Source organism: Manis pentadactyla, chromosome X, assembly GCF_030020395.1.
Source record: "Manis pentadactyla isolate mManPen7 chromosome X, mManPen7.hap1, whole genome shotgun sequence".
Taxonomy (NCBI): Eukaryota; Metazoa; Chordata; class Mammalia; order Pholidota; family Manidae; genus Manis; species Manis pentadactyla.
The window spans coordinates 114,645,179-114,670,938 of NC_080038.1; positions in this window are offsets into that span (position 1 = coordinate 114,645,179).

Consider the following 25,760-nt stretch of genomic DNA (forward strand, 5'->3'; position numbering starts at 1 on the left):
GTCACCTAGATTCCCGAAGATGTTGTAAGATTAATTTTAAGAAGTTCTTTTTGTAAGCCATTGAGATTTTGGAGTTGTTTATTACCAATACAAAGCCTGGCAAATCCTGACTGTTACTTCATCAATGAGGACATATTAGCAAAAGTCACCAACACCTGACAGGAGTCTAGTTATATAAAATCATCCTTACCATTTCTTTTATTCTCCCTTCTATCTCCTAATCCTATAGGAGTTTTGTTTGAAAAGTGTAGAGAAAGAGGTCAGGTTTCCTGTCAGTGGCAGATAGAAGTCTTTTGATATCACTCTCAGGAAAGCTTTGAATCCAATAGGAGACTAATATTCAATATGAGATTAAATATTAAGGTATTAAGTTACATGACTTTTTTAATAACTGAAAGTGACCAGCAATCAGAAAACTGATATTTGGTCAAGATAGTTTTAAGGTATTCATTAGCTAATATGGAAGGAATATCAGAAGTGGCAGAGTTTGGAGCAAGAGAAAGAAGTTCCAAAATCGTTACTCACCAGGATTAGACTGATCAAGATCAGTAAACCAGTTCCACGTCCTACAAAATTCTAGAATGTACTATAGACAGAGAGGATGATTGATAATAGGTAGCTGTCTGATACTACATCTGGAGAGTAAGTCCCATTTTATTTTTTGCCATTTCTCTTCCAAAGACAATACCTTTAGGATTCATAATTTTCTTTTTGTTACTTTCTCAAGTATTACAATATAGCCCCCAGTAAAGAACTACTCCACTGAATCTCTACAGTGCCCAGCACAGTGAGTTTCACATCATGCCTACTTAAATAAATGTTTGTTTAAGTCATATTTTACTGGGAGACAAAGGAATCTCAGGATGCTAGCTATCTATAAAATAGACAAACTACAGGCACAACATCTCACTTATTACTTATGCTCAGTTGACGATGTAAATCTTTACTGTTTCCTGCTTTTAATACTTGGTTCTTATTCCAGATTTTCCTTTTAGCTTCATCTTTGGGTTTACACTGTCCTTTCTTGATCATGCAGTCTTATTTCTATTTGCCAGCCTAAGCTGTTTAATCTCATCTCTTAGGGTATTTAAGGAAATATTTTCCTTCCTCACTCTTTGCCTGTCACCGCCACCAGCACTACTATTTCAGTAAAACTTCTCAACTCAATGGCACCTGTAACCTTAGTATGGAATTTTCTCGGACTTGCCTCTTTCCTTTGAGATATATCTCTGCTTCCCTGAATTGTCTCTTCTCTATACATATATGTATCACTTACCCATCTCTATCAATCCTGCCAACTAGCAGTTCTACTGCCTCCCCAAGTGCACATAGACACACATGCTCTGGTCCTATTCAAGCTGAGATTATTCTCAAAATGACATGTGGTTTTAGGGAAAGGTTTTATGGATCCTAGCAGATAATAAAAATCTCTCATTATAGCTAATAAAAAATTGTATGGAACCTTTCAATTTGCTTAGTCATTTCACAGTTCAGTAGTTCTATTAATTCATAGAGATTAAAACATATTATTGAATCTAGTGTACTCCTTGAAAAGACTCCAAATGTAATATAAAATAAATCTAAACTAAGTATTCATTTCTAATACTTTGCCATTGTGGTCTTGCTGTTTTAGTCAACTTATTTTCAGTTACTCATACAGTCTTAATATGAAGTCATTGAGCTTGAAAGTGGAAAATATAAACAATATTATAGCTTACTTTTTCATTTGTTTTCCTTCCTTTTTGAAACTCCTTTCTTCCTCTAATTTGGTGACCGGGGTATCTCTTCTCTGCATTTGCAGTCACTTTTCAGTTTCAGTGGGCTGTTTTTTCTCTATTGATCTCTTAAAGGTTGGTATCTTTCAGTGCTCCATACTGGGTGGGACCTCTTCTTCAAGTTATAAGATGCCACAGGTGGTTTGTGTGACCACAGTTACAATCCATATACAATGACTCTCATGTTAGAGATAGAGATATAAACAAAATAAAGTCTTCATTAAGTTTACATTCTGGTTAGTGAAGGTACAAATAAATAACCAGTTGGGAGTAAGTGCTATAAGAAAGTAAAGCAAGTTAAAGGATAAAAATGATATTTTATGTAGGGTTGTCATTGAAGTCTTCTGTAAGAAGGTAGCATTGGGTTGGGGCTTGAATGAAATGAGGAAGTGAGTCATGTAGATATCTGTAGAACATATATTCCTGGCAGAGAGAACAAATGGCACAAAGGCCTTGAGGTAGGCACATGCCTAGCTGGTTTGAGAAACATCCAGACCAGTATAATAGGAGCATAGTGAGTAGGGGAGTCTATTAGGTAAGGCAATGGAGTGGGACATTCATCTAGAACCTTGTAGGCCATCATTAGGACTTGACCTTTGACTCTGAGTGAAATGAGAAGCCATTTTGTGATTTTCATCAGGGGCATGACATAATATGGGTCATGGGTATTTTTTTACTTTTAAGAATAAAATTGTGTATAGTTAAAGTGTACAACATAATGATTTGATATACATATGCATAGTGAAATGATTGCCACAATCAAGGTAATAAACATTTCACCTCCTCATATAGTTACCATTTTTTGTATATGGTGACAGCACCTGAAAACAACTTTCTTAGCAAATTTCCAGTTAGCAATAGCATATTATTAACTAAAGTCATCATGCTGTACATTATATATCAAAAAAATGAGTGAAGACATAAAGTAAAATACGTGATTTTACAAGCATGCTATAGTAGACAAGCTCACCTATATGTTAAATAATGCACCAGAAGGCCCTGTTTCAAGAAAATAAGACATGACACTACAGTTCCAGTATTGAGTAGTTCTGACACATGAGGCTACATTGAAAACATTGAAGATTATGTAGAATAAGAACAATGAAAGAGATTGAAGGAGAAGCTAAAAGCTGAAAAGTTCTAAATGGATCATTGAGAATTCACATTCCTGCACATGTTTTCATTCTGTTAGTTAAAATGTCCTCTCACAAAATGACTTTAAGCTTCATTTTTCCTAGAGAAACAACATAGAATTAATGCATTAGAAGACTGATCTCTAAACATTTTTGATCATGTACCCAGATCAGTTAAAGAACGGAAGCACACTTAATATATCTATAGTAATATTTATAAGGCATAAACAAATACATTAAGAAATTTCAAAGCTTAGGAAAATGTTGTTAAATATTACATAGTGACTTAATGATTTTAAACATGCTGAAATATTTGTAAGGATTTATGTTCATGATCAATGTACATTGTTTTTAATGCTTTGTTAATAATATAGCTTCATACGCTCAATAGCTGATAGCTTGACATAATATACATTTAGAGTGGGATTCATTATTAATGACAGTGGATGTACATCTGCATTTCACATGCATTCCAGAAAAACTGCAAATTACCTCTTGGCCATCTTCCAAATCTGGTCTGTTTGTACCATCATTTTTATAGGGTTCCTGACTGACAAAAAAACTGATAGGAGAACGGGCCATCTATCTTTTCTTGTTTGTTTTTCTTTACATTTGAATATTACCTATAACCAAAGTTTTCTTAAATAAACAACTTGTCCATTTAAAACTGCATAATGTAATTCATAAATGCACTAAAATGAGCACACAGAAATTACAACATGTGGTAACATGCCAAAAGCAACAGGACACTACTGCCTTCTCCTCCACACAGTAGAATGCCCATGCTTCCCTGAAATAAGTCATTTACCTCATATAGTATCTGACCCTCTGACATGCAGATCTAGCGAGGCTGCCTGTGTCAATCTATAATACTAAATATTGGTGAACTTTAGCTTTTTGTTTTTACTTAAGTATACTGTTTATTATTAACTTTCAGCGCCCAGGTGAATCTTCTTGCATACTTGCTAGCATGCATGCATCCACTTTTAAGACCATGGATTTGAAGCACGGATTTGTACCAGCATATATGGGTTCCAATCTTGGTTCCACCACTTAGAAGCCCCAGGAAGACACAGCTTCACTAAGTCGCATATTTCTTATCTATTAAATGAAGATGTTAAAAATTTTTTTCTTGTAGGGTTATGAGAATTAAATGAGATAATGCATGTAGAGCAATTGTGACCAAACCCAGCACATAATTAATACACAATATATTCTGTCCATTATTAGGATTATTTTCCTAGGTTCAGATCTCCAGAACTTATCATTGAAAAGGCGAGGGAAATGCCAGTTACATATACAATAGATAGAAATGTCCTCAGAAGACAGCCATTGAGACGGGACTCTCCCACAAAGTGGCCATGCTTCAGGTATTATTCAGCCCACAGTGAATAAATCCACTGGTTCTTGGAGAGAATATTTTCAGTATTATTTACTTTCTGGTATATCATATACTTCTTGGCCTATCTATTGCTTTGTTGGTGCTTCTCAGGTAAATTTACACTTACTTGCTTAATCTTATTCATCTGTATTTGCTACTTGATACCAAGGTTTTAAAGATTTTGCAACATTTAGGACACTAAGTAAATGAGCATCAATTGTGTTTGCCTAGAAATTATAATTGATTGTTCAGTTTTAATTGATAAGGTTTTGAGTGTTGCTCAGGAACATGTAACATCAGTGAAATCTGTGTTGCCCTTGCAGTTCCGTCTTTAAGTGCTAATGTTTTTGTTGCATATTCACGTCTTTCCCTAATGCATTCCAGCAAAAATAACTCCAGTGGAGGAAACCCAACTCTGTTTCACACAAGATCTACATTAAATTATTTTGCCATCCTACTGTTTATTACTGTCAAAGGTTGTGTCTACTTTTTTTTGTACTGCTGACAATTCGTTGGGATTTAGTCAGACAAAACAGTGAGCATCTTGCTGTCATGTATTGCTATGTTCATTTTGAAAACTAGTGAATTTGATCATGAGAATGTATATAGTCAGCTTCTCCACTATAAAACACCTACCTTACAAATCAGGATTGCTCTCCCTTCCCCTGCCTCACATTGACTGCAGTCCTAATACTGATGTTACCAATGATGCTGAGTTAGGAGTCATTAGTTCACTGAGCAAAGTTACTTTTTTTAATACAAAAGTAAAAAAATGGAAGAAACTAAAAAACAGACACATCTTGGAGAAAATGTGTCCTGAGAGAGCTAACTATACAGGAATAACCAGCCGTGGCCCCAGCTCAGAAAAAGATTTGTCTACGCTTGTTGAATATTTTCACCTCATGTTATTAACACTAACAGAGTCTGTTGATTAATGTATCTTTGGATTAAAAATAATTCTTTTTGAATAATTTAAACATTGATGCCAGCAAAAAGAGATTATTGATTACCCATGCATTAAGAGGGACTTAAAGCAGATTGTTTTCTTTTCGAGGTTGGGGTACAAGATAAACACTCTGAAAGGAAAGCATGGCAGTTTTTTAGAGGCAAATAAAACAGGTAATTTTGGGTCCTGCAGCATTTTAAGAAGCATGTCAAGACTGCTTAGAATCCCACAGTTGTGGGCAGGGGAAATATTTAGGGCAGCCTGAGGGCATTGAGTTTTCCATGACCCTGAGGACACTGGTATATTCCTCAAATCAAAGACCAATCTTGCTTTTTTTAAAATTTTACCTTGAACTGATCTTTCACTGTGGAAAGAAGGTAAAGAAATCTCTTATTTTTCCTCCCTTTTCTCATTCCTTTATTTTATGACCCCAAACCAGGACCTCAGACTGAGTTTGACTTTACATTCTGGGCTTGGAAGTTTACTTGGGTACTTATTCTGTAAATTGTCCTTAAAGGAAAATGTGTTATAAATTCTAAGCAACCAGCATCCAAAGGAATATTGGAACCCACCCTTTTCTTAGGAAGAAGACTACCTCAATTCCTGTATCATGATCCTTTCTGGGAAGATATAAATATATTCTTTGCTGGTATTCTAGAGGTGAATACTTAAGATTACTATGTCTATTTAAAAAGCTGTATTGAAGCCATGTTAAAGTCAAAATTATTGTCCATTCTGCCTACTGAAATTTTCCAAGAAGGGTACGCAGAATGGTTGAATATTCTGAAAAAATACGTGTGGTCCACTTGTCTCAAATTGTTAGTCGTCCTGCTCTCCGTTCTAATGAATTGTAACCTGAGAGGCTGGGAGATAGAATTGGACCCCATTCTGGGGACAAGCTAAGAAAGCCTGCTGAGAGCCTTCAGTTCTGTGTATCATTTTGATGTTTGAGGTAAAATATCAAAATAAATTGGTTCCCAAAAGAAAGATATCAAATGCATACTAAAAAAAAACTCTTGCCGTCTGCCACTCCCATCAAACTTCAAGCAGTGCTGCAGTAAAAGTGACTGATTTGTATTCCCCTGTCTCCTCTTGCTTATTCTCTTCCTCCACTCAGACCATCTGGTGGGTTTCTGCAGACAATACCCTGCACAGTTACTGTGAATGGAGTGCAGTCCACTGGGGAAGAAAATCAATTATCAGTTTATTTTCTCTTTCTATTGGAGGCGGAATTGCTCTGCTCCATTGAGGAAACCTTTCAGTGGACTATGTTGCAGCTTCCATTACATTCAGCTTTTTATAAGACTTAAGCTATAATGCCTCTGCTTTCCTCATTCAATCCTCTTCTCATTTCATTGTTCTCTTTTGTCCCTCTTGAACCTGCCATGAAATATTTCTTCACAGGCTTTCTTTCTTTCTTTTTGTCTAGAAACACCAAACCATGTGCTAACAATTTATCACAAACTTCTTTTCTGTCCTTCTAAGCAATAACTTACAAAAGATTCATCCCTACTCCACTCACACACACCAAGTTTTGTCAGTTTTTATGTGCATGGGTGGTAAGGTGTTAATGACCAACTGCATTATCCCAGCGGAGCCTTTTATTGTGGTTTGAATGGTATTCACTTCTTCACAAGAATGGTTGTTTAACTAAGTTGGCTTATTAAATTCCAGCTCTCTGTCAATCTGCACCTATGGACAGACCAGAGAGAATGGCTTCTCTGAGAGCTGCCTTTCATCTAGGGGCTGGATTTAAAGAGAGAGTTCCACCCTGAATATTTCAGCAGAGGGGAGAAATTGAATGACCAGGAAACGTGGAGATGGTCTTCATTTTTTTCAACAGGATGCTTCCTGTTTTATAGCCAAGTGGTTTTATTATAGTTTGAACTGCTGCTTCCTAACTTGACTTTAAAAGGGAAAGGAATCTATGCTTAATGGGAATGAATTTTTCTTGTAAGATGATGAAGTTCTGGAACTAGTTAGTAGTCATGACTGCACAACATTGTGAATATGCTATAAATGCCATTGAATTGTGAACTTTGATGGTGAATTTCATGTTATGTATATTTTGCAACAATAAAAAAAAAGGAAGCTGGAGAGAAGAACAGGACAAAAATCACAAAGACCAAGTCATCCATGGTGACCCCCTCCATTACTCTACTCATACTCATCTGTCAACTCCTACTCCTCCTTTTTCAACCTGCCTGAGGATTCCTGCTGTGCTCTGTCTCTCCAGAGCTGCCTTGGAAAGCCTTGTTCTCAGCCAACACTGCATGCCATTCAAATTGTATCTACATTCCCTCCTCCTCCTTGACAGTAATCACATAAATTTTCATTCTGCTTAAAATGTAGGAAAATAGCCACCCTTCAAATGAAAATGTTGCTACTGAAATTGTTCTCTTTCCCAGAAAGATATTAGCATGGAACACTGATGTGGAAATCAGGAGACATGTGATAGAGCATGCTGGAGTTAAAGAAGCGTGGGGTTTGGAAGCAAATAGATCAACACTCTACAACTCAGTATATGACACGGGACAAGTGAATTATCATGAGCCTCTATTTTTTGTCTCTAAAAAATGGATAAAACCTAGCACATAGGGGAATTGAGACATTTAAATATGAATATGTTTAAAGTGTAATCACATACAAGACACAATCAATAAATACTAGTTTCATCTCCCTTGTTATCCTAGCTCTGTCACTAAAAAAATGTAGAATTGTCACCAAGTCCTTTAAGCCCTTTAGCTTCCATTTCCTTTGAGTAAAATGTAAAACAATGATGCATTGTTTAACAGTAAGACAGAGGATGGGTAAGTCTTGAACAAAAAAGAGCTTTTACCTCTATAAAATTCCTCTGGGTTATTTTCATTTTTGATGCATGCAGGACACAATAGTGTACAGACCCATATCCTCATCGTTAATGAAGTGTGGGTTCATTATGTAATTTTGTTTTATTATAGAAATCAACCAGTAATTTCCAAAATTCACACGGAATCATATGCTGATCTTGAATTATAGAGGCAAATCTGTTGTGCACATATTTTCATTACAATAATCAAACACTCAGATAGATGGAGTTCCTAAAATGTTTTAAATTTTTCTTGTCCAAGTAAGCATACATATCCTCATCTAAAGAGTCTTTGATGAAAACCAGTTTACTCATTTTTTTTCTGTTCCACTAAGTTGGGAGAAAATGCATAATTTTACCATTATGTATTTGGAAGTACTTAGAATACAAATATATACAGTTGCCATTAAATGTTTCTTATGGAAATATTTTTGTGCCAGTAATATATTCTGGTTAATCCTAATGAATTACTTAACAGTTCATTCTTTTGTCTGCTCAACCACCCATTAGGAAAAATTGAGTCAACAAAAAATACATTGGGTTCCTCTGATTTGTCAGGCATTGTGGTCCCTGCCTTCATGGACTTTGTGGTCTAATAAGTGGCATATATAGTAATCAAAGTGCCATATAAATTAATATGAAATTGCACTCTAAGACATGCTACAAGTAAAGGTACATGATTCCATGAAACTGTATAATAGGGAGATTAACCTAAAGTCATGGGTGTCAGGAAAGGCTTACTATTAGATTATCTCCTCATAATGACACACAGAAGAGCTTCACTTAATTTTTATATTCTAAGTTGGATAGTGGTACTCTTGTTCACTCAATCACTTACATTTTAACTTCCCAATCATCATTGACCTAGCCCTTTTCCTCGACTTCTCCTACCTCTAATCTGTTTCCATATCCAGTCCCTCTCTGAGCAGCGTCCCACACATCTTGGCCTTTCTTTAGATTTCCATTGTTGCTCTCCATGATTACAAGTTACTACCTTACAGTTGGACTATTACCACAGTGTTCATACCCTTTTCACTCCCCAATCCTCTCTTATCATTGAGGCCAGAGTAATCTTGTTTAAATAACCTAAGTGTCTACCTTTACAGTCTGTCCCTAACTCAGTGGTTTCAACACATGGGGCCTCAGATCACCTACGAGAACTTTTTTATTTGAAAACTTTCTGGATATCCATTCCAGACTCCTGAATCAAAAAGTCTAATTTGATATTAACAAAAGGAATTTGATATTAACAAAAGCTCTCTAGAAATGTTTTATGTGTAGAGGGTTTGAAGACCACTGTCTCAGCACACCACTCCAGCCCTGTCTCCCTCTGCTGCCGTGCATATAACCAGGACTATACCAATCCCTTAAATACCATCTGCCTTTCCTGTTTCTTTGTGTATACTATTCTCTCTGCTTTGAATCTCACACGTTTGCCAATTACAATTCTTGTTTTGAAGGTTTCATAACAAGGATACTTCCTCCGTTGTGCTTTGGGACTTCTCTCAAGCTGGAATTGATTTCCCACTATCTTGAGAATTCCAGAAATATTTTATTTACAGCACTTATGCATTGTATTAGAATGTCTTTTCTCCTCTACTAGAACATAATCACATAACAACTTTTTCTTAGACAACTTGTACCCACCTATGTGATCACAAGTTGGATCTCATGCCCAAGTGGGAGATTTGTGATGGGAAAGAGCCCAAAGACTGAAGGGAAGACCTGGAGACACCATATGAGACCTGAGCGATTATTGGGATTATGTACAGGGAGTCCAGGAGTGGCTGGCTGCATGTGGTTATGCACTGCTATTACGGACAGGGAGACAACTGCTTCTATAGGGTGAAGGAACAGAGAATACCTGTGTACCAAAGAGGGCATTCAATTTATGACTATACTATGTGTTGTGCTAGAAGGGATCATTCTTGTGCAACCAGCACCCCAAGGAATGAAACCTTCAACAGAGGGGTCTGCCTCCCAATAAGACGTGTCCATAATTAAGGCGGGCCTGGATTTGGCCAGCCCCAGGCCAGTGACTTACCATATATCTAGCATACCATCTGTAAGAAGGGCCATGTGGACACATGGTTATTCTAGGACAAAAGGTCACCAGCAGGCTGTGCTTGTCTCCATAGACCATAATGCTTAGCTTAGTTCTTTGGGCAGAGTAGGTGGTATAGGACGTATTTGCTGAAGAAATGAAACAAGCTTCAGTATTCTGCAAAGAGTAAAATTGCCTGTGCAGGTACTGCTATCAAGGCATCTCCTCCTTAACTACAGAAGTTATTAAAGTATGCATTGACTACCTATACTTTCCATAAATATAAATACAGCTATAAATATTAGATAACATAGAGTTTTGAACTCATACAGCTTCAATATATACTGTTTTCATTAATAGAAAATCTGTACTTTTTTTGTCATTCACTCAATTTTACTTCACAGTCTGACTTTTAATCCATCCATTTTCAAATAGCAAAAGAGATGACATGCCTCCTCCAGAAGCAATGCTGATGATGCCATGCTCTGAATCACTGAGAAAACAGCATTGGAGCAGAAACTTCTTGCCACTTCTTCAAGCAGACCTTCCAAAAGCCACTTCTAAAGTTTGAGTATTTTTAACTAGTTCTCATCCAGTGAATTAACTCACATTGTGGACTGAAATTCAAGAAAGAAAAACAAGTGGTCCTGCTATACACTTAGTGCAGTGATTATTAAAGCTTCAAAAAGATTTTGATTTATACAAAGACATACGTCTCACTGAGTGGATGAAATCAAATATATTTAGATAAGTAGGGAACAAAGCCAATTAGTGTTCAGGAATAAGACTTTTAGAGAAGAATATGTCCTAGATTTATGTACCCGAAATGATCAGGCATTTTATGCTTTGTAGGAAGAACGTGAACTAATGTAAATTTTCTCATGATTCCAGGGCCTCTAGGAAGTTTTACTAGCCTAGAAAAAATTGTTCTTTTGAATTGACAAAGATTTAAATAAAAATGAAAAATAGTCCCAGTAACATTGAAGCACTCTCTCTCTCTCTCTGTTGTTTTCTCTCTCTCTTTTTTTTACTTCAAATTACCAATTCTCCTTGTCTTGAAGGAGGTAGCACTCCTTAGAGATTGTGAAATTGTAGTATGCCTCTTCTGGAACCTTATTTTTGTCTCTTCTTGGTATCTGTGTCTTCCTGCTGTCATCTGAATGTGCAGGTCCTCTAACTATGGCAATCCTCTTTTCTCCTGCCCAGACTTGAATCACTTTCCCATGTCAAAAGATATCCCATTTTTTCAGGAGTCATTCAGATAAGTGCTTCTCAAACTTTAATGTACGTATGATTCACTTGCATCTTGTTAAGATTCATATTCTCATTCAATATGGCTGGGTTGAGGTCTGCAGTTTTGCATTTCTAACAAGCTCCTTGGTGATGTCACACCTGCTAGTTTGCAGATAGAACTTTGAATATCAAGGTTTTAGAGGACAGAAAAAAATTCAGTCAATTTAACTTTTATTATCTAATAATGGCTTCAAAAGTTTTACCCTGTTCAGAAAAAGTACATTTTAAAATAAATCTTCAGTAACTCATATGTAAATATACTACAGAAATTTTAAATACTGCAGCTATATCCATGGAAGAAATATTTAGGGGATGATTGTCTTTGAATCCCTCAAATCATGTGACAATGTAGACAGATGTTTTTCTTACAGAACAGCCAAACCTACTAATTAGAGGACTCAGGAGACAGGTATTAGTTCTCCTACTTTATGGGTGAGGAAACTGAGTTCTAGTGATATTAAATACCTGACCCAAGATCATGAAGATTGTAATTGAAACAAAGAGGTTTTGAATCTGATTTTCCGACTAAAAAAATCTATGCTCTTCTACGATGTAGCTCTACCTACCTCATAACTAGAGAAATATATCATACACATAAATAGGCTGAAAAATTCTTCCGGAGATTTAAAATTTTTTAAATTTAACCATTAGGTAGATGCATCTGGATTCTGGGGGAAGGGAAAACAGCATATGTTAATTCATTTTGTAATAATACACACACACACAATATTACTAAAAGCAAAAAGTTAAAACTATATTCAAATAAACCTCCAAACTTTACATATGGTAAAGTTGATTCAAAAAAGGAAGCAAAGAGCATTCAAAACTTATGGGTGAATATCAGTACATAACCTGCTAAAAAGATAGATTTGTTACTATTTTTGGAGTTTCATGGATGTTTGTCCAGCATTCAATTTCATCAAATTTTCTTATCAATTATTACCATTTCATCGATTATTTCATTAAAACTTGACTACTCTTTTCTGAGTATAATTTTAATGTACTCTCTACTGAATTATTACAATATAATTTAGAGTAAAATTCAAGGAACAATAATAACAGTTGATTCCGAGTCTACTTTAGACTGATCCTAAAATAGAGTCCACAATAATAGTCCCTATTACCAGCTTTAGGACTGAAACAGACCAAGAAATAAATAACATGTAATGGGAAGGAAAAAAGGTCTAGCTCATTTTATGGCGCTGTTCCTATTTCTCTGTATTCAGTCAGCCAGAGTCATTTCTTAAAGCTGAATAAATAAAACAAACCATAAGAGCTAGCATCTTAAAACACATATCAAATTTGGTAATAATCATAAACAGGAATTTTTTGAATTGAAATGACTGCAATTTAGTTGAAATATTTTTTCTCTTAAGTCAAAAATACCCATGTTTTAAACCACTTTTCACATTCAGTCTATCCTTCAATTGTTAAAGGGCTAGATTAGCATGAGGACTAGGGAACAGTAATTCCTCTCAAATTTATTATGAGACTTGGGTCAGGGCTTTCATCATATCTTCAATGGCCCAGCTTAACCTCTCCTGTCCAGAGCAGGCTTTCAAGCAAAAATCTTGAACTATACCAAACCTGTAGAATTTACATGTCTAAAGGATGTTCTGACATTTTGCAGACACTGTGCTTTCCTGACAATAGAAACAGCGGGCTCTGTGCCTCATCCTAGCACCTAACTGAAGATTGCTTGGGGGTAGTTTCACTTCCATCTTAGCCATAATTCCCAATCTTGTGGTGAGCTAATTAGCCATAATGAGTCTCTTTTCTCTTCTTCCTGTGACTTGCCCTGGTCATTCTGCCCAGTTTCTCATTTCATTTGCTCTCTTTTTTTATTTCTTTAACTTGCAAATGTGCTTGGTATTTCACTACAATAATTTTAGATCTCTAGGCCACTAAGTGGAGGTGAATAACCTCAGAAGTTACCAGGCATAATTCTAACTAAATGAGGTCCACACAGGGAAAAGAATTAAACTTTGGGAAATGATACAAAGCAAATCAAAGGTTATTTAAACCAGATACACATGCTATGTGACATTACTTCATTATACTAAAATATGATTGTAGTCAAATACCCCCTATACTAACAAGAATCCCTTAGATCCCAAAGAACCATAAAGTTTATCTATAGCATTTTGTAGCTGAGCATGCATCTGTATGTTTGTATGTTTGAAACTGAGTCAGAAATGTTTCTTTTTTTTTGAGAATGATAAAACTCACACATCTCCAAGCATAGTGATCATTAAAGCAAGTAGAGAAACCTATCAAACACATTTTCAGATTGTTGCCTGGAATTGGCATTATCTGAAGCATAATGAGAGCAATGGCCTCTTAAACTATAAAAAGTAATGTATATAGTAGTTCCATCAACATGGCAAACTGACCTAACACCAAGCTCTGTCTAAGGACATATAAATGCTAGATAAAATATAACCATCTTAATAATCATAAAGAATCTTGAAAAAAAAATTCCCAGCTGACAGAAGTGTAATAGGAACTCAAAACCAGAGCGATAAGTAAAATAGCTAGTATAATGGTGACCTAAGGGCTATCTCAAATAGTCATCGGCTTTGATAGCTTTGGGTTAAGCTTTTAAAGCCCTTGCCGGGAAAGGGATCATGACCTTGTACTTCTGTAAGGCAGATAGCTGGAACTCAGACTGGTGCATAGGGAAGAACTACAAGTAAGCTGTACTTTGTGAATAGAAGAATAGGGAAAAAATACCTCTGCCCAGTGGCCCAAGGAAACTTCAAGGAAATATGACTCTCCCCTGATCTCTGGGTGGAAATTTTTTTAAAGATATATATATACCATGAGAAAGAAAAGCCTTAAGCTTATGATAAATGCCCCTATAGTATCTGAATTTATAATACACATGAGGTGCAGGAATGCAAGGTAAAATTTGACATTGAAAACTTATTCCCAATGTGGAAAATCCCTGGTATCTCTAGCAGAAGCAAGCACAAAGATTATTTTTTAGAGATAATTTGACAAACCAAGACTTCCACAGGAGAAAACTACCTCAATAATAAACATGCATGTGTGTGTGCACACATACAATAAATGCACAATAGAGATCATACAAGTATGTAATATATCCTTAAGAAATTCTGCAGATAAAACAAACAGTAATCCAGAGATAAAAGAAGGATACAAAAAGAAACTAAAAATTAAAATAGTTAAAGTGATTAAAAGTATTAAAGGGAACAGAACCCACAGGGGGATAAAATGAAAAAATAATTGCAATAATCAAATAGAACTTCCAAAATTAAAAATAGTCACTAAATTTAAAAGCTAATTTAGTTCAGAATTTTATTAAGGAGGGAGTAAGAGACATAGAAATATGAATGACATATATAACAATCATTCCAAAAGAGGAATTCACTGTAAATACAAAGAAACAATACTGAAAATAGAGGAGAATTTTCCAGAATTTAAAGAAGACATGAATACCCAGATTGAAAGAGCAAAGCACCAATCAAGATCAATCAAATTAAAGTGATATGTGGAAATAAAGAAAAACATAGAATATCAAATACAAAGAAAAAGATTAAAAATAATATTTGAATGGTGGCATGAGAGGTGAGAAAGAGGCTTCCTCTTAAAACTGCATATAATATGAAAATATAATTAATACAACTAATTCTGAAAAAGCAACAGAAAAGAGGACTGTGCCAGACTGCATACACCTGGAGAAAAGAGCAGACCTCATGGAACAGGGTAACGTACCAAAGCTGCAGTCTGGCAGGACCCAAGCCATTATCCAACCCGAGCTCACCAGCAGGAGGAAGAGAAATGAAATGGGGAGGGAGTGGAGGCCTGGGACTGCTGAATACCTAACTCCAGAGATCTGTTCTGGGAACACAAACCTACATTTCATGGTGCTTTCATGATACTCTTGTGATTAGGGGGTTGGAAAGCTAAGACAGGCAGAATTCCTGAAGAGACTGAGATTCCAGCTGCTGGTGGAAAGCAGGGATACATATCACGCTGCTCTGGGACAAAAGAAAGCAGGCAGTCTGAGAGAATTCCTAACAAGGAAGCCCTTAGCAAGAGGGCTGCTAAAGGGGCAGGGATTGCACAGAGCTTACTGCTCAGGAGAAAGGACAGGTAGACAAAATTCTCCAGGTGTGCACTGCCCAGCAGGTGGGGAGCTTTCATGATCTTCAGATGCTCCAGCTCCCTGGCTGGCTACACAGCTCCAAGAACCCCCTCCATGATAATGCAGCCTACTGCACCTTTTTCCCGGCCAACCCCACCTGGCTCGCAAACCGGCAAACCCTACCCTGGCATTAGGCAAGCCAGAGGGAAGACCTGTCTACAGCAACTACAAACACAAAGCATACAGGCTTATACCTGTGTGACTGGCCCACTGGTTCAGGCAGTGGAGACAGGCATAGCAGCCAGGAAGCAGGAAACAGCTCTTTCCTCCCCACTGGCACCAATACCACTTCCCTCTGACCCCTGGCATTGCTTCAGGGGCTGAGCAGCTCCAGAGGGTACAGCTTTTGGACAAAAGAGGGCACCATATACAAATATGAAATGCCAAAGGAACCTGGTTCAGAGTAAAATTATTAATACAATTCCTGAGAAAGATTTAATGACATCAACCTCATAAATCTTCTTGAATGGGAGTTCAAAATAAAAATCATTGACATGCTCATGGAGGTAGGGAAAGAAATTCAAGAACTCAGGAATGAATTCCGGTCAGAGATCCAATTGTTGAAGAGCACAATGGAGGGTATTAAAAGCAGATTAAATATGGTGGAGGAGATGATAAATGAAACAGAAACTAGAGAAGAGGAATACAAAGAAGCTGAGGCACAGAGAGAAAAAAGGATATCCAAGAATGAAAGAATACTGAGAGGACTGTGTGACCAATCCAAATGGAACAACATTCACATTATAGGGATACCACAAGAAGAAGAAGAAGAAAGAGAAAAAGGGATAGAAAGTGTCTTTGAGGAGTTAATTGCTGAAAACTTCCCCAATCTAGGGAAAGAGATAGTCTCCCAGGCCATGGGGATCCACAGATATCCCAACACAAGGAACCCAAGGAAGATAACACCAAGACATATAGTAATTAAAATGGCAAAGATCAAGGATAAGGACAGACTATTAAAAGCAGCCAGAGAGAGTAATAAGATCACATACAAAGGAAAGCCCACCAGGCTATCATCAGACTTCTCAAGAGAAACCTTACAGGCTAGAAGGGAGTGGCATGATACATTTAATGCAATGAAGCAGAAGGACCTTGAACCAAGATTATTTTAACCTGCAAGATTATCATTTAAATTTGAAGGAGGGATTCAACAATTTCCAGACAAGCAAAAGTTGAGTGAATTTACCTCCCACAAACTAACTCTACAGTGTATTTTGGAGGGACTGCTATAGATGGAAGTGTTCCTAAGGTTTAGTAGCTGTCACCAGAGGTAATAAAACCACAGTAAGAAAGTAGAACAGCTAATGACTAAGCAAATAAAAAATTAAATTAACTATCCCCAAAGTCAATCAAGGGAGAGAAAAGAGTACAGAATATGATACCTAATACATAAAGAATGGAAGAGGAAGAAAAAGGAGGAGAAAAAGAAAAGAAACTTTCGGTTATGTTTGTAATACCATATTAAGTGAGTTAAGTTAGACTCTTAGATAGTAAGGAAGTTACCCTTGAACCTTTGGTAATCATGAATCTAAAGCCTGCAATGGCAGTAAGTACATACCTATTGATAAACACCCTAACTGTAAATGGACTGAGTGCACCAATCAAAAGATATAGAGTCACTGAATGGATAAAAAAACAAGAGCCATCTGTGTGCTGCCTACAAGAGACTCACTTTAAACCCAAAGACATACACAGACTAAAAGTGAAGGGATGGAAAAGGATATTTCATGCAACTAATAGCGAGGAAAAAACAGGAGTTAAAGTACTTGTATCAGACAAAACAGACTTCAAAACAAAGAAAGTCACAAGAGACAAAGAAGTACATTACATAATAATTAAGGGGTCAATCCAACAAGAAGACATAACCATTATAAATATCTATGCACCCAACACAGGAGCATCTACATATGCGAAACAAATACTAACTGAATTAAAAGGGGAAATAGAATGCAATGCATTCATTCTAGGAGACTTCAACACTCCACTCACTGCAAAGGACAGATCAACCAGACAGAAAATAAGTAAGGAGACAGAGGCACTGAAAAACACATTCGAAGAGATGGACCTAACAGACATCTACAGAACTCTACACCCAAAAGCAGCAGAATACACATTCTTTTCAAGAGCACATGGAACATTTTCAAGAATAGATCATATACTAGGCCACAAAAAGAGCCTCAGTGAATTCAAAAAGATTGAAATTGTACCAACCAGTTTCTCAGACCACAAAGGTATAAAACTACAAATAAATTATGCAAAGAAAATGAAAAATCCTAGAAACACATGGAGGCTTCACAACATGCTCCTAAATAACCAATAGATCAATGACCAAATAAAAACAGAGATCAAGCAATATATGGAGATAAATGACAATAATATTTCAACACCACAAAATCTGTGGGATGCAGCCAAGGCCATGCTAAGAGGAAAGTATATTGCAATACAGGCCTACCTCAAGAAAGAAGAACAATCCCATATGAGCAGTCTAAATTCACAATTAACAAAACTAGAAAAAGAAGAACAAATGAGGCCCAAAGTCAGTAGAAGGAGAGACATAATGCAGATTGGAGAAGAAATAAATAAAATTGAGATAAATAAAACAATAAAGAGAATCAATGAAAGCAAGACCTGGCTCTTTGAGAAAATAAACAAAATAGATAAACCCTTAGCTAGACTTATCAAGAAAAAAAAGAGAGTCTACTCACATAAACAGAATCAGAAATTAGAAAGGAAAAATCACTACAGAAAGCACAGAAATACAAAGAATTATTAGAGAATACTATGAAAAATTATATGCTAACAAACTGGATAACCTAGAAGAAATGGACAACTTTCTAGAAAAATATAACATTCCAAGGCTGACCCAGAAAGAAGCAGAAAATCTGAACAGACCAATTACCAGCAATGAAATTGAATTGGTCATCGATAAACTACCTAAGAACAAAACTCCTGGACCAGATGGCTCCACCACTGAATTTTATTAAACATTTAGGGAAGACCTAGTACCCATCCTACTTAAAGTTTTCCTAAGAGTAGAAGAAGAGGGAATACTCCCAAACTCATTCTACGAGGCCAACATCACTCTCATACCAAAACCAGGCAAAGACACAAAAAAGAAAATGACAGACCAATATCCCTGATGAACATAGATGCAAAAATACTCAACATAATATTAGCAAACTGAATTTAAAAATACATCAAAAAGATCGTTCATCATGATCAAGTAGGATTTATTCCATGGATGCAAGGATGGTACAATATTCGAAAATCCATCAACATCATCCACCACATCAACAAAAAGGACAAAAACTACATGATCATCTCATTTAGATGCCAAAAAAGCATTCAACAAAATTCAACATCTGTTCATGATAAAAACTCTCAACAAAATGGGTATAGAGCGCAAGTACCTCAACATAATAAAGGCCATGTATGACAAACCCACAGCCAACATTATACTCAACAATGAGAAGCTGAAAGCTTTTCCTTTAAGATCAGGAACAAGGCAGGGATGCCCACTCTCCCCACTTCTATTCAACATAGTACTGGAGGTCCTAGGCACAGCAATCAGACAACACAAAGAAATAAAAGGCATCCAGATTGGTAAGGAAGAAGTCAAACTGTCACTGTTTGCAGATGACATGATATTGAACATAAAAACCCTAAAGAATCCACCAAAAAACTTCTAGAACTAATAACTGAATTCAGCAAAGTTGAAATATGTGGCATTCCTATACACTAACAATGAACTAGCAGAGAGAGAAATCAGGAAAACAGTTCCATTCACAATTGCATCAAAAAGAATAAAACACCTAGAGATAAACCTAACTAAGGAAGTGAAAGACCTATACCCTGAAAACTACAAGATACTCATTAAAAAAAAAGTTAAATGAGTCCTTATGTCTGGTCCATTGTTCACTAGTCAGGAAAAGTCTCCCAGTATGTCTGTTGGGATCTTCCGAGGGTCAGGCAAGTTCATGGTCTTTTCTCAATCAGTTGAGGTGAAATATGATATTCAATGCTGTAATTGACAGGAGCAAGTGGACATTTTCTCTTTTTTTTTGCTACTAAAAGCATTGGTGAGTTCAAATCTAAACATTGCTGTTTGGCATTTATAGGATAGGTAACTAAATTTGATTCTAGGCCAACAGGTATGTGAATTTGTGGTTTTATTGAAAATTGTCAGAATAACTTTCAAAGTATTATAGCAATTCACCCACCAACAATGTGTAGATATTCCTGTTTCCTTTCTCTTTTCCAGTTTCTGCTTGTTAATTCTTTAAATATTTTTAAATTAATGAATTTAAAAATTATTCCAATCTCAGGTATGAAAAATATTTCATTCTTATGTGATTTTTATTTTCCTACTCATGAGATTGATTTTCTTTTCACAGGTTTATTGATTATTTGCATGCACCAATTGCATGTTCAAACCTTTGCCCATTTTTTCCATTAGTCTGTTTTTACATCAATTTGTAGGCTTTCTTTGTATATTTGCTATCTTAACCTATCTGTCACATGTATTAAAAGTATCATATCCACTTTAAAAAATAATAATAATCTGTGAAAAGATATCTTATTTGCAATAAAATAGTATTTATCATAATGAAGCAGATTTCATATCAACAACAATACAGACCAGAAAAGAGTGGACATCTATCACCCAATAGCTGAGGGAAAATAACTTCTTACTTAGGATTCTATACCTAGCTAAATATTCAGAGTGAATATGAGAAAAGACATTTTTAGACAAACACTGATGGAGTTTACCACTCACGAAAGCTTAATGAAACTGTGGCTAAAGATTGTACTAAACTGACAAAGAAGCTGAACCTTGAAGGAAGTAATAGAAATGCAAAAGGCAATGGTGAACAAAGAAGTGGGAATATATTTGGGTAAAGCTTATGGGGCATTGCTTGTAAGACTGATACGACAATGAACACTTTGGGGGAGTTGAAAATAAGGTGGAACTTCTACTTCCAGGAAGATGGGAGATGTATTTTCTTTATTCCTCCTGCTAAGTACAACTGAAAATGCTAGACTTTATATATAAAACAAACATATAAAGACTCTAGAAAGTGAAGAAGAAAGCAAAGCAACTATGGATTTTTGGAACCATGGAATGATACAATACATTAGTGAGTTCCTTGAGATATATATATAAATATGTATATATATCTGTATCTATATCTCTATATATTTACATATCTTCCCATCCCATGAATACCAACAGGAGCAGGAAGAAAATGTTTCAAGAAAACAATCTCTCTAGCTAAATGACCTGGAAAGGGGGAGCTTAATAAGATAAAAAAATTAAGACAATAACTGGTTCAGTACACTCAGACACCACAGAAAAAAAAAATTGGCCTCTCATTCATGACAGCAAATGCCAAATGGAGAACCTAGACGATAGGCCCTCTAACACCCCTGATTAGGTGGGCCAGAAAAAGCCAAACTGAAAGCAGGGACTTTCATCCCCACTCTCTGGTAATGAATCCCACCCCCATGGTGTCAGTAAATACCACATGGAGAGCCCAGTGGGAGCCAAGTTGGGAGCCTTTACTTCTACTCTACCTGACAGTAATGAGGCTGCACCTCCTCTTCCCCTACCAGAGCAGTGTCAAAGAAAAGAGAAAGTTAGCAAAAACTGGAAGGTTTCAATAAGATCCAGAGTCTCATATCATAATATGAACACATCCAGCTTTCAATAGAAAACCACTCATCATACTAAGAACCAGAATGATTCCAACAGAATTAGAAAAAAAATCAGTAGATGCCAAGTCCAAGATGACACTGATGTTAGAATTATCTGAAAGGAACAAATTGGCAACCCTATAAATGTATACCCAGCAAAAACCCTTCAGGTTTAAAGGGAAAATCAAGACATTCTCAGATGAAAGAAAAACTAAGAATATGTGTTGTCAACAAACACACTATAAAAGAATGACTTAAAAAATATAGAAGTTCTCTAAACAGAAATCAAAAGATAAAAACCTTAGAACAGCAGGAAAGAAGAAAGAATATGGCAAGCAAAAATATACAATAGGCTTTTCTTCTGAGTTTTCTAAATTATATTTGCTGTTTTTAAAAAAGATTAACACTATCTGATGTGGTTTTAAATGTGTGTAGAAGAAATACTGAAAACAACTATATTATAAAAGGGACAGGGTAAAGGGACACAAAGGGAGGTAAGATTTCTACACTCACTTGGAATAGTAAAATAAGAACACCAATAGAAATCCCCCCAGAGGGACATTATACAAATACCTGACAGCCTAGAGGAGCCAAAGGAGACATGAATGGCTAAATGTATTGTGATTTCCTGAATGGGATTCCGTAATAGAAAAAGGACATTATATACATATATTTTTAATGCTGAAATCTGAATAAATTATTGACTTGAGTTTAAAGTACTGTACCAATATTAGCTCATTCATTGTGGCAGATTTGCAATACTAATGTAAGATGTTAATAAGGGTACGTATATATGGGAACTCTCTGTACTGTCTTTGAACATTTTCTCTAAATGTATAGCTAGTCTAAAATAGTCAATTTCCTTTAAAAATTCCTAGGCCATAAGGAAAATTTATGTTAAAGGACTGATTTCATTCAGACCACATTCCCTGAATGCAATGTAGTAATAGAACAATAAAAAAGAGAGTATAAATATCTAAAGTGTTTATAGAGATTATAAAATAAATGAAAATCATTATGAAAGCACAGAATACTGTTTTATTTTTATTTTTACAAATTGTTTTATTTTATTTTTTATTGAAGTATAGTTGGTATAAAATCTAATATTAGTTTTAAGTATACAACACAGTGGTATACCAGTTACCCACATTATTAAATCCTCACTCCAACTAATGCAGTCACTATCTGTCAACATACAGAAATGTTACAGAATCATTGGCTATATTCTCCATGCTGTACTACCATCCCTGTGACCAACTTATATTACGATTGAGAACTTTTGTGCCCTTTATCTCCCTCACCTTCCCCATCCACCTAACCCAACCCTTCCCCTATGGTAACCACTGGTCACTTCTCAGAGTGTATGAGTCTACTGCTGTTTTGTACATTTTGTTTTTATTTTTATTCTTTTAACTTAGAAAAGTTTTGATCCTTTGTTTAATTAACATATAGCTGATATACAATCATATTGGTTTCAGGTATACAACACAGTGGTTCAACAGTTACCATTCTCATCCCCACTAGTGCAGTTACTATCTTTCAACATATCCATGTAGCTTATTTCACTTGGCATAATACCCTCTAGGTCCATTCATGTTATTGCAAGTGGCAGGATTTCTTTTTTAATGGCAGAATAATATTCCATTGTGTAAATGTACCACCTCTTCTTTATCCATTCATATATTGATAGACAGTTAGGTTACTTCCCTATCTTGGCTATTGTAAATAGTGCAGTGATAAACATTTACATTTTTTGATAAACTTTTGAACAGGGATTTTGTTTTCTTTGGGTAAGTTCCTAGGAGTGAAATTACTGGGTCATATGGTATTTCTATTATTCATTTTTTGAGTAACCTCTATAGTGCTTTCCACAGCAGCTGCACCAATTTACATTCCCATCAACAGTGGAGGAGGGTTCTATTTTCTCTACATCCTTCCCAACACGTGTTATTTCTTGTCTTTAGGGTAGTGATAATTCTGACTGGTGTAAGGTGATAGGTCATTGTGGTTTTGATTTGCATTTCCCTGATGACTGATGATGTGGAGCATCTTTTCATGTGCCTGTTGGCCATCTGTATGTCTTCTTTGGAACAACACCAGTTATTGAAGAGCTGTCTTTTCCCCATTGTATATTCCTGGCTCCTTTATCATATATTAATTAACCATAGATGTGTGGATGTATATCTGGGCTTTCTATTCTGTTGCACTGATCTATGGGTCTGTTTTTGCACCAGTACCGTACTGTTTTTACTACTGTAGCTTTGTAGTACAGCTTCAAGTGAAGGAGCGTAATAACCCCAGCTTTGCCCTTTTTTCTCAGGATTTCTTTGGCTAGTCAGGGTCTTTTATAGTTCCATATGAATTTTAGGATTATTTGCTCTAGTTCATTGAAAAATGCTGTTGGTGTTTTGATAGGGATTGCATTGAATCTGTAAATTGCTTTGGGCAGGATGGCCATTTTGACAATATTAATTCTTCCTATCCATGAGCATGAGATTTCCATTTATTTGTGTCTTCTTTAATTTCTCTAATCAGTGTCTTATGGTTTTCAGAGTACAGGTCTTTCGCCTCCTTGGTTAGATTTAGTCCTAGGTAATTTACCCTTTTTGATGCACTTGTAAATGGAATATTGATTTCCTGATTTCTCTTTCTGTTACTTTGTTGTTAGTATGTAGGAATGCAATAGATTTATGTGTATTAATTTTGTATCCTGCAACTTTGCTGAATTCAATTATTAGTTCTAATAGTTTTTGGGTGGCATCTTTAGGGTTTTATATATACAGTTTCATGTCTACCTGCAAATAGTGACAGCTGTACTTCTTTCTTACCAATTTGGATGCCTTTTGTGTCTTTATCTTGTCTGACTACCGTGGTTAGGACTTCCAGTACTATGTTGAAAAAAAGTGGTGAGAGTGGACATCCTTGTCCTGTTCCTGAACTTAGAGGAAAAGCTTTCAGTGTTTCACCATTGAGTATTATATTAGCTGGGGGTTTGTTATATATGGCCTTTATATGTTGAGGTACATTCCCTCTATACTCATTTTGTTGACATTTTTTATCATGAATGGATATTAATTTTGTTAAATGCCTTTTCAGCATCTATGGAGATGATCATGTGATTTTCGGCCTTCTTTTTGTTGGTGTGGTGTATGATGTTGATAGATTTTCAAATATTATACCATCCTTGCATCCCTGGAATAAATCCCACTTGGTCATGATGTATGATCTTTTTGATGTAATTTTGAATTCAGTTTGCTAATATTTTGTTGAGTATTTTTCCATCTATGTTCATCAGGGATATTGGTTTGTAATTTTCTTTTTCTTGTGGTGTCTGATTTTGGTATTAGAGTGATACTGGCCTCATAGAATGAGTTTGGAAGTATTCCTTTCTCTTCTACTTTTTGGAATACTTTGAGAAGGAAGGGTATTAGCTCTTCTTTAAATGTTTGGTAGAATTCAGCTGCGAAGCCATCTGGTCCTGGAATTTTGTTTGTTGGGAGTTTTTTTATTACCTATTCAATTTTGTTACTGGTAACTGGTCTGTTCAGATTTTCTGTTTCTTCCTGGGTCAGTCATGGAAGGTAGTATTTTTCCAGGAAATTATCCATTTCTTTTAGATTGTCCAATTTATTGGCATATGATTTTTCATATAATTCTCCAATATTCTCTATATTTTTATGGTGTTAGTTGTAACGATTCCTTTTTCCTTTATGATTTTGTTTATCTGTGTCTTCTTTCTTTTCTTCTTGATAAGTCTGGCTAGGGGTTTGTCTATTTTATTTATCTTGTCAGAAAAACCAGCTCTTGGTTTCATTGATTTTTTTTCTATTGGTTTATTCTTCCCAGTTTTATTTGTTTCTGCTCTGATTTTTATTATATCCCTCCTACTAACTTTGGTTTTCATTTGTTCTTCTTTTTCTAGTTTCTTTAGTTGGGAGTTTGCATTGTTTATTTGGGATTGTTCTTGTTTCATGAGGTAGGCTTGTATTGCTATGTACTTACCTCTTAGAGCCATTTTTGCAGAATCCCACATATTTTGAACTGTTCCATTTCTGTTTTCATTTGCCTCCACATAATGTGTGATTTCTTCTTTGATTTATTTCTTCATCCATTGATTACTTAGAAGCATATTTTCAGCCTCGATGTGTTTATGGGTTTTTTTTGTTTTCTTTGTGTAATTTATTTCTAATTTCATACCATTGTGACCTGTAAAGATGCTTGTGACAATTTCAATGTTTTTGAATTATTGAGGGTATTTTTGTGCCCTTATATGTGATTTATTTTAGTGAACATTCTATGTGCACTTGAGAAAAATGTGAATTCTGTTGCTTTTGGGTAGCATGTTCTGTATGTAACTGTTAAATCCATCTGATCTAGTGTGTTTTTCAGTGCCTCTGTTTCCTTATTATTTTCTGTGTGAATGATCTGTCCTTTGATGTATGTGGGGTATTAAGGTCCCCTAATATGACTGAGTA